The 11136-nt window shown below is 32.2% G+C and overlaps 2 pseudogenes; both read right to left on the reverse strand.

Annotated features, from left to right (window-relative positions):
- Nucleotides 1-202: 202 nt before the first annotated feature.
- Nucleotides 203-336, reverse strand: LOC145265071 (U2 spliceosomal RNA; annotated as a pseudogene).
- Nucleotides 337-4111: 3775 nt separating this feature from the next.
- LOC145265082 (U2 spliceosomal RNA) lies at nucleotides 4112-4245 on the reverse strand (annotated as a pseudogene).
- Between the last annotated feature and the right edge of the window lie 6891 nt (nucleotides 4246-11136).

Below are 11136 nucleotides of genomic sequence, written 5' to 3' on the forward strand. Positions count from 1 at the left end.
ATTATATATACATCATTTTCTATAAAATTAAGTGTAGACTTTATAATTATAACAAAAAATGTTATTCATACTAAAAAAAAAAAACGCTTAGTCATGTCACGTGACGTGACGTCAACATCCACTAATGGCGAACAATTGTACCTATTTACTATGCCTCCCCACGGGACAGAGTTAGACACCAGGGTCGTTTTTTAACGTGGAGAAAAGGTACAAAAATAAAAATTGTCTCAGTCGTGGAGGATTTCTCCTCCACCGAAAGAGAACAAGAAATAGAAGTGCAGCATCTGAAGAACAGATACTACACTTTGATCTTGACCAAAAGGCCAAGAATGCGAACAATTGTAAATAACAACTTTTTTCACAAAACCAACACCGTCTTTCTTTTTTTTCTCTCTCTCACCCACTTACTCTTCCCTCTCTCTCACCCTCTTTCTCTTGACGTCACACCACTGTTAAACTGTGGGGGGGGGGGAACACATTCCCAGGCATTATCTCTTATAGATGCACATTTTATTAGAAATTCAGCTTTCAAAATATTAGACGATAATAAAAATATAAAACCAACACCCTCTTTCTCTTTTCTCTCTCTCTCACCAACTTACTCTTCTCTCTCTCTCACCCTCTTTCTCTTGACCTCCTACTACTGTTAAACTGTGTGTGTGTGTGTGTGGGGGGGAAGAGGCAGCTTGAAAACCAACAAAAACAGTGCACAGTTTCCCAAGCATTTGGGGTGGGAAGGGGGGGAAGAAGCCGAGCGCACAGTTTCGTGTGAGAGAGAGAGAACAATTCTCAACCTATATACTCAACAAATTTTTTATCTACAGATTTGAAAGTTTGTATATAGGGTATTCAGACATATGGAAATATATCTAGCATAATCTATCTATTATATCTATAAAAGTGAAAATGTGTGTGTGTGTGAGGTAGCCAGAGAGAGAGAGAGAGAGAGAGAGAGAGAGAGACAACAATTCTCAACCTATATATTCAATACATTTTTTATCTACAGATTTGAAAATTTGTATATAGGGTATTCAGACATATGGAAATATATCTAGCATAATCTATCTATTATATCTATAAAAGTGAAAATGTGTGTGTGTGTGTGTGTGTGTGTGCGTAAGAGAGAGAGAGAACAATTCTCAACCTATATACTCAACGTATTTTTATCTACGGATTTTAAACTTTGTATATAGGGTATTCAGACATATAGAAATATATCTAGCATAATCTATACATTATATCTATAAAAGTGAGAATGTGAGTGTGTGAGAGAGAGAGAACAATTCTCAACCTATATATTCAACAAATTTTTTACCTACAGATTTGAAAATTTGTATATTGGGTATTCAGACATATGGAAATATATCTAGCATAATCGATCTATTATATCTATAAAAGTCAGAATGTTTGCGTGTGGTTGTGTGTGTAAGGTTGCGAGAGAGAGAGAGAGAACAATTCTCAACCTATCTATTCAATAAATTTGTTATCTACAGATTTGACCATTTGTATATAGGGTATTCAGACATATGGAAATATATCCAGCATAATCTATCTATTATATCCATAAAAGTGAGAATGTGTGCGTGAGAGAGAGAGAGAGAGAGAGAGAGAGAGAGAGAGAGAGAGTAAGTACAATTCTCACCCTATATATTCAACAAATTTTTTATCTACCGATTAGAAAATTTGTATATAGGGTATTCAGACATATGGAAATATATCTAGCATAATCTATCTATTATATCTAGAAAAGTGAGAATGTGTGTGAAAGAGAGAGAGAGAGAAGAGAGAGAGAGAGAACAATTCTCAACCTATATATTCAACTAATTTTTATGTACAGATCTGAAAATTTGTATACAGGGTATTCAGACATATGGAAATATATCTAGCATAATCTATTATATCTATAAAAGGTAGAATGTGTGTGTGTGTGTGTGAGTGAGTGAGTGAGTGAGTGAGTGAGAGAGAGAGAGAGAGAACAATTCTCAACCTATATACTCAACAAATTTTGTATCTACAGATTTGATAATTTGTATATAGGGTATTCAGACATAAGGAAATATATCTAGCATAATCTATCTATTATATCTATAAAAGTGAGAATGTGTGTGAAAGAGAGAGAGAGAGAACAATTCTCAACCTATATATTCAACAAATTCTATCTTTACAGATTTGAAAATTTGTATATAGGGTATTCAGACATTTGGAAATATATCTAGCATAATCTATTATATCTATAAAAGTGAGAATGTGTGTGTGAGAGAGAGAGAAAGAACAATTCTCAACCTATATACTCAACAAATTTTTTATCTACAGATTTAAAAATTTGTATATAGGGTATTCAGACATATAGAAATATATCTAGCATAACCTATCTATTATATCTATAAAATGACCATGTGTGTGTGTGTGAGAGAGAGAGAGAGAGTCAGAGAGAGAGAGAGAGAACAATTTTCAGCTTGTGTGTGTGTGAGAAAGAGAGAGAGAGAAAGAGAGGAAGGAAAATTCTCACCCTATATATTCAACAAATTTTTTATCTACATATTAGAAAATTTGGATATAGGGTATTCAGACGTATGGAAATATATCTAGCATAATCTATCTATTATATCTATAAAAGTGAGAATGTGTGTGTGAGAGAGAGAGAAAGAGAGAGAGAGAGAACAATTCTCAACCTATATATTCAACTAATTTTTTATCTACAGATTTGAAAATGTGTATATTGGGTATTCAGACATATGTAAATATATCTGGCATAATCTATGTATTATATCTATAAAAGTGTGAATGTGAGTGATGGAAAGAGCAAAAAATTCTCAACCTATATAACCTATAAAAGTGAGAATATGTGTGAGAGAGAGAGAGAGAGAGAGAGAGAGAGAACAATTCTCAACCTATATATTCCACACATTTTTGGGCACAGATTTGGAAATTTGTATATAGGGTAGGCAGACATATAGAAATATATCTAGCATAATCTATCTATTATATCTATAAAAGTGAGAACTTGTGTGTGTGTGTGTGTGTGTGAGAGAGAGAGAGAACAATTCTTAACCTACATACTCAACAAATTTTTTACCTACAGTTTAGAAAATTTGTATGAGCAAAAATCGGTGTGTATGTATGTATGTATGTATGTTTGTTTGTAACGCTAAAACTTTTGAAAGACGGAACCAGAGTTGACAAATTTGGTATCATATTGCACCTTGATCACCCGGATGACAAATATCGAAATTTCACGTCAAACGGACCAGTAGAAAGGGGTCAACTGATCGTTTTTCTCCTAGGGGGGCCCCCAAAAAAACCTGTCATTTTAACGTTATTCAATACGTGTCACGTGACGTGACGTCAGCTCAAACTTTTGACAGACACAACCAAAGTTGACAAATTATGTATCATATTGAACCTTGATCACCCGCATGACAAATATCGAAATTCCACACCAAACGGACCATTAAAAGGGGGTGAACTGATCATTTCTCTCCTAGGGGGGCCCCCCAAAAAACCTGTCATTTTAATGTTAATATTACATAATCCAAAAACGCTTAGTCATGTCACGTGACGTGACGTCAACATCCAGTAATGGCGAACAAATGTAAACAAACACTTTGTTTTACCGATACTTTTGTAATTTCTCTTCTGCTTTGTTCTAGAGATTATTAAACTCCATGACAATGTCTCCAACGTATTTAACTGGTTAAAAATAGTATTTATACAAGAGTTTTAACGAAAAATATCAGGAAAAAATGTACAGGAATAAAAAAAAATTCAGCTTTCAAAATATTCGTCGATAAAAAAATCGATCTTTATATTTACGCTAGCCATTTTGTATATTACCACGTGACCTGCTATCTCTTAAACTGGAGGGGGGGGATCCACTTGAATCCAACAAAACCAGTAATTTTTTTTTCTATTATATATACATCATTTTCTATAAAATTAAGTGTAGACTTTATAATTATAACAAAAAATGTTATTCATACTAAAAAAAAAAAACGCTTAGTCATGTCACGTGACGTGACGTCAACATCCACTAATGGCGAACAATTGTACCTATTTACTATGCCTCCCCACGGGACAGAGTTAGACACCAGGGTCGTTTTTTAACGTGGAGAAAAGGTACAAAAATAAAAATTGTCTCAGTCGTGGAGGATTTCTCCTCCACCGAAAGAGAACAAGAAATAGAAGTGCAGCATCTGAAGAACAGATACTACACTTTGATCTTGACCAAAAGGCCAAGAATGCGAACAATTGTAAATAACAACTTTTTTCACAAAACCAACACCGTCTTTCTTTTTTTTCTCTCTCTCACCCACTTACTCTTCCCTCTCTCTCACCCTCTTTCTCTTGACGTCACACCACTGTTAAACTGTGGGGGGGGGAACACATTCCCAGGCATTATCTCCTATAGATGCACATTTTATTAGAAATTCAGCTTTCAAAATATTAGACGATAATAAAAATATAAAACCAACACCCTCTTTCTCTTTTCTCTCTCTCTCACCAACTTACTCTTCTCTCTCTCTCACCCTCTTTCTCTTGACCTCCTACTACTGTTAAACTGTGTGTGTGTGTGGGGGGGGAAGAGGCAGCTTGAAAACCAACAAAAACAGTGCACAGTTTCCCAAGCATTTGGGGTCGGAAGGGGGGGAAGAAGCCGAGCGCACAGTTTCGTGTGAGAGAGAGAGAACAATTCTCAACCTATATACTCAACAAATTTTTTATCTACAGATTTGAAAGTTTGTATATAGGGTATTCAGACATATGGAAATATATCTAGCATAATCTATCTATTATATCTATAAAAGTGAAAATGTGTGTGTGTGTGAGGTAGCCAGAGAGAGAGAGAGAGAGAGAGAGAGAGAGAGAGACAACAATTCTCAACCTATATATTCAATACATTTTTTATCTACAGATTTGAAAATTTGTATATAGGGTATTCAGACATATGGAAATATATCTAGCATAATCTATCTATTATATCTATAAAAGTGAAAATGTGTGTGTGTGTGTGTGTGTGTGTGTGCGTAAGAGAGAGAGAGAACAATTCTCAACCTATATACTCAACGTATTTTTATCTACGGATTTTAAACTTTGTATATAGGGTATTCAGACATATAGAAATATATCTAGCATAATCTATACATTATATCTATAAAAGTGAGAATGTGAGTGTGTGAGAGAGAGAGAACAATTCTCAACCTATATATTCAACAAATTTTTTACCTACAGATTTGAAAATTTGTATATTGGGTATTCAGACATATGGAAATATATCTAGCATAATCGATCTATTATATCTATAAAAGTCAGAATGTTTGCGTGTGGTTGTGTGTGTAAGGTTGCGAGAGAGAGAGAGAGAACAATTCTCAACCTATCTATTCAATAAATTTGTTATCTACAGATTTGACCATTTGTATATAGGGTATTCAGACATATGGAAATATATCCAGCATAATCTATCTATTATATCCATAAAAGTGAGAATGTGTGCGTGAGAGAGAGAGAGAGAGAGAGAGAGAGAGAGAGTAAGTACAATTCTCACCCTATATATTCAACAAATTTTTTATCTACCGATTAGAAAATTTGTATATAGGGTATTCAGACATATGGAAATATATCTAGCATAATCTATCTATTATATCTAGAAAAGTGAGAATGTGTGTGAAAGAGAGAGAGAGAAGAGAGAGAGAGAGAACAATTCTCAACCTATATATTCAACTAATTTTTATGTACAGATCTGAAAATTTGTATACAGGGTATTCAGACATATGGAAATATATCTAGCATAATCTATTATATCTATAAAAGGTAGAATGTGTGTGTGTGTGTGTGAGTGAGTGAGTGAGTGAGTGAGAGAGAGAGAGAGAGAACAATTCTCAACCTATATACTCAACAAATTTTGTATCTACAGATTTGATAATTTGTATATAGGGTATTCAGACATAAGGAAATATATCTAGCATAATCTATCTATTATATCTATAAAAGTGAGAATGTGTGTGAAAGAGAGAGAGAGAGAACAATTCTCAACCTATATATTCAACAAATTCTATCTTTACAGATTTGAAAATTTGTATATAGGGTATTCAGACATTTGGAAATATATCTAGCATAATCTATTATATCTATAAAAGTGAGAATGTGTGTGTGAGAGAGAGAGAAAGAACAATTCTCAACCTATATACTCAACAAATTTTTTATCTACAGATTTAAAAATTTGTATATAGGGTATTCAGACATATAGAAATATATCTAGCATAACCTATCTATTATATCTATAAAATGACCATGTGTGTGTGTGTGAGAGAGAGAGAGAGAGTCAGAGAGAGAGAGAGAACAATTTTCAGCTTGTGTGTGTGTGAGAAAGAGAGAGAGAGAAAGAGAGGAAGGAAAATTCTCACCCTATATATTCAACAAATTTTTTATCTACATATTAGAAAATTTGGATATAGGGTATTCAGACGTATGGAAATATATCTAGCATAATCTATCTATTATATCTATAAAAGTGAGAATGTGTGTGTGAGAGAGAGAGAAAGAGAGAGAGAGAGAGAACAATTCTCAACCTATATATTCAACTAATTTTTTATCTACAGATTTGAAAATGTGTATATTGGGTATTCAGACATATGTAAATATATCTGGCATAATCTATGTATTATATCTATAAAAGTGTGAATGTGAGTGATGGAAAGAGCAAAAAATTCTCAACCTATATAACCTATAAAAGTGAGAATATGTGTGTGAGAGAGAGAGAGAGAGAGAGAGAGAACAATTCTCAACCTATATATTCCACACATTTTTGGGCACAGATTTGGAAATTTGTATATAGGGTAGGCAGACATATAGAAATATATCTAGCATAATCTATCTATTATATCTATAAAAGTGAGAACTTGTGTGTGTGTGTGTGTGTGTGAGAGAGAGAGAGAGAACAATTCTTAACCTACATACTCAACAAATTTTTTACCTACAGTTTAGAAAATTTGTATATAGGGTATTCAGACATATGGAAATATATCTAGCATAATCTATCTATTATAACTACAAAAGTTAGAATGTGTGTGTGAGAGAGAGAGAGAGAACAATTCTAAACCTATATATTCAACAAATTTTTTATCTACAGATTTGAAACTTTGTATATAGGGTATTCAGACATATGGAAATATATCTAGCATAATCTATCTATTTTATCTATAAAAGTGAGAATGCGTGTGTGTGAGATAGCGAGAGAGAGAGAGAGAGAGAAAGAGAGAGATAAAAATTCTCAACCTATACATTCAACAAATTTTTTATCCACAGATTTGAACATTTGTATATAGGGTGTTCAGACATATAGAAATATATCTAGCATAATCTATCTATTATATGTATAAAAGTGAGAATGTGTGTGTGTGTGAGAGAGAGGACAATTGTCAACCTATGTATACAACAAATTTTTTATCTACAGATTTCAAAATTTGTATATTGGGCATTCAGACATATTTCAATATATCTGGCATAATCTGTCTATTATATCTATAAAAGTGAGAATGTGTGTGATAGAGAGAGAGAGAACAATTCTCAACCTATATACTCAACAAATTTTTTATCTACAGATTTGAAAATTTGTATATAGGGTATTCAGACATATGGAAATATATCTAGCATAATCTATTATATCTATAAAAGTGAGAATGTGTGTGTGTGTGTGTGAGAGAGAGAGAGAGAGAGAGAACAATTCTCAACCCATATACTCAACAAATTCTTTATCTACAGATTTTAAAATTTGTATATAGAGTATTCATACAAATAGAAATATATCTAGGATAATCTTTCTATTATATCTATAAAAGTGAGAATGTGTGTGTGTGTGAGCGAGAGAGAGAGAGAGAGAACAGTTCTCAACCTATACATTCAACAAATTTTTATATATAGGGTATTCAGAAATATCGAAATATATCTAGCATAATCTATTATATCTTTAAAAGTTAGAATGTGTGTGTGAGAGATAGAGAGAACAATTCTCAACCTATGCACTCTACAAATTTTTTATCTACAAATTAGAAAATTTGTATATAGGGTATTCACACATATGGAAATATATCTAGCATAATCTATCTATTATATCTATAAAAGTTAGAATGTGTGTGTGAGGTAGCCAGAGAGAGAGAGAGAGAGTAAGAACAATTTTCAACCTATATATTCAACAAATATTTGATCTACAGATTAGAAAATTTGTATATAGGGTATTCAGACATATGGAAATATACCTAGCATAATCTATCTATTATATCTCTAAAATTGAGAATGTGTGTGTGAGAGAGAGAGAGAGAACAATTTTCAACCTATATACTCAACAAATTTTTTTATCTACAGATTTGAAAATTTGTATATAGGGTATTCAGACATATGGAAATATATCTAGAGTAATCTATCTATTATATCTATAAAAGTGAGAATGCGTGTGTGTGTGAGAGAGAGCGACACAGAACAATTCTCAACCTATATATTCAACAAATTTTTTATGTACAGATCTGAAATATCACATTTGTATAGAAGTAGAAATCTTGATACCTACTCTGATACCTAATAAAAGAAAGGACACTCTTTAGGGCGGATTTTGATTATAACAAGTCACTAATTAGAAATTATAATAAACATTCTAATAATTTAAGAATTTTACCAAAATAAAATTGCATGGTAATCACCCAATTTCTGCCACAAAATTTTGATTGGCAGAACTCATAAACATAAAATATATATTTTCTAATTTCATCTTTTTTTTTTCTTTTTACATAATCTGGTTTGATGTTTTCCCAAATATTCAAATCACTATATTTTGCTGCTTAATATCAAATACAGCAACTGAGTTATTTTTATGCATCAAACAATTACATTTTCTCATTCATCCAAACTAATCACTGAACATCAATTTCATATTTTCTTCACTAAAATATTACTGTGCTTGATGTCATCAAGTGGAGCGGATCATTTTTTTTTCATTTGTTCACACATTTTTCCAATTTATATATATTTTAAAGATTCTTAGCCTATGTCATTGCATACCAATCTGTTTATTAAAAGTTAAGGTTCACTGTAAACACATATGTTACACCAAAATAAAAACGCTTCAGATAATGTCTTGATATTCAATTCAGTTTCTCACATGACATCTTATGAAGTTAGTAGAAATGTTACAGACTTTTGAATCTCAAACACTTTCAATACTGTGCACTGATATTTTCTTTTTTGCAATATAAGCACATTCATGATTTTTTTTACAAACGTTAAAAACTTTCACATTGTGTAGCAATATACTGAAACAATTATAAAAATATTTGTTTTTATTTTGAATGATGCAGGGCATCTGAAGAGAGATTTTTCTAACAAAATGAAAGTATAATTTTTAGCAATAGGTATCTAGGAAAAGGCCACTACATATGTTATAAGTTCCAAATTTCCACAACCTGGCAAATACTGGTACATGCTAGCAAATTTAGATTTGCAATTACAAAATATGATTCTAATTTTTTCCTTTGCTCTTTATTCTAACACTACACTAAGTTTACTGTGTTATTTCGCTACAGTTGATATTGTGTAGAACAATAAGAAAATCATAGTGAACAATGCATTCAACAACATTTCACACACATTTCTAGATACCTATATCTAATAAGTTCAAAAGAAAGGACACACTTAGGGAGGTATTTTGGTGGTCAAGTCACTAAAAAGAGATTAGCTGGTTTCCCGGCATAGCCCAGGATATAATAAAGATTGACTGAAATACATGTTCTAGCTGGTTTCTAGGCGTTGCCAGGGATGTAATATAGACACATTATGTTGTATATTACCTGTTCTCTTCTCCCTAAGGTAAAACAATTTCATATACATGCTGTAAATTACCTATGCTAGGGATAAAACATGAACAATATCAGTCCTAGGGTAGATAAAACAAATAATACATAGAGATGAAAGATTCCTCTCCCCTAAGAATCAAACATATGTTCAATATCTGCTTTTGTTTTTTCATTGTTTATACGGTCCCGAGCAACGCCGGGTAGCCCTGCTAGTTTCTAATAAAGCCACTGATGACTTCGGTTTGGTTCGAATTTATCGATCGGTGTTTATCGTAACACCCTGATGATTCTGGAAAGGATGGAAGGGTTAAACACTAGTGTATGTATGTATTTCATAATTATTTAATAATTATTATAGTACATATACATATATATACTAGCAATCGGTGCCCGGCGTTGCCCAGGTGTTTTGAAGTGTAGGGAAGCTGAGGAAAAAAAGGTCAATTTTTTTAAACTTTGACCCCTATTATGACCTCTTAACATTTATTGTTTAAGGATCAAGTAAAGTTAATAAGTTAGATCCATGTCCAAGGAATCTATATATAAAATATCACGTGTTTAGCCCCTAAATTGTAGGAGGTGTTTGGTAGAGTTCTCAAAGGTCAAATTGTTGAATATTGACCACTTAATCGCCAAATTTCTGTCGAAAACCTATCACATAGATTTTCCCAAATCTCAGTACCCTGTATATCAAATTTCGAATCTGTAGGCTTAAAATTGACAGAGTTTTAGCGTAGGGAAATGCACACAGACACTATCACTTATATATATATATATATATATATATAAACATCATATATATATAAGGAGAATAGTACGCCATATATATAACAAAAGACCATTATTTACTGAAGTGAAAGGAACACCCGGGGGAACTTTGCCCAAAAATAAATCTATATTTTTTGTGTGTATTGATAGTCTTATCAACACCCCCTTTTTCTATTTATTTAAAAAGAAAATACAACTTTGTTATTTATGAGTCGTGGAATTGCATTAATCTACAAAAGATCTAGCTAATGTGCATATTTCTTATCGTTTTTAATTAATTCCCTATTAGTTTTTTTTTCGGTTCTCTTATACGATGATCATGTTTATTTAACTATTACGTGTAATTATATTCATAAAGATATTCTATATGATTTATATTTGCGTAATATTTGCGTAGAAATGAAGAAAATCAAATTTAATGTGTTTTTATCGTGTTGCCATAACAACGTGACGTAGCCAAGGACGGTAGTGGACGTGAGCGTGTGTGCGCGTGTTTCGTGCTGTGTTTATATTATGCATATTGTTTCGT

The sequence above is a fragment of the Euprymna scolopes genome, chromosome 3, assembly GCF_053919585.1.
Source record: "Euprymna scolopes isolate OS-2025 chromosome 3, ASM5391958v1, whole genome shotgun sequence".
Lineage (NCBI taxonomy): Eukaryota > Metazoa > Mollusca > Cephalopoda > Sepiida > Sepiolidae > Euprymna > Euprymna scolopes.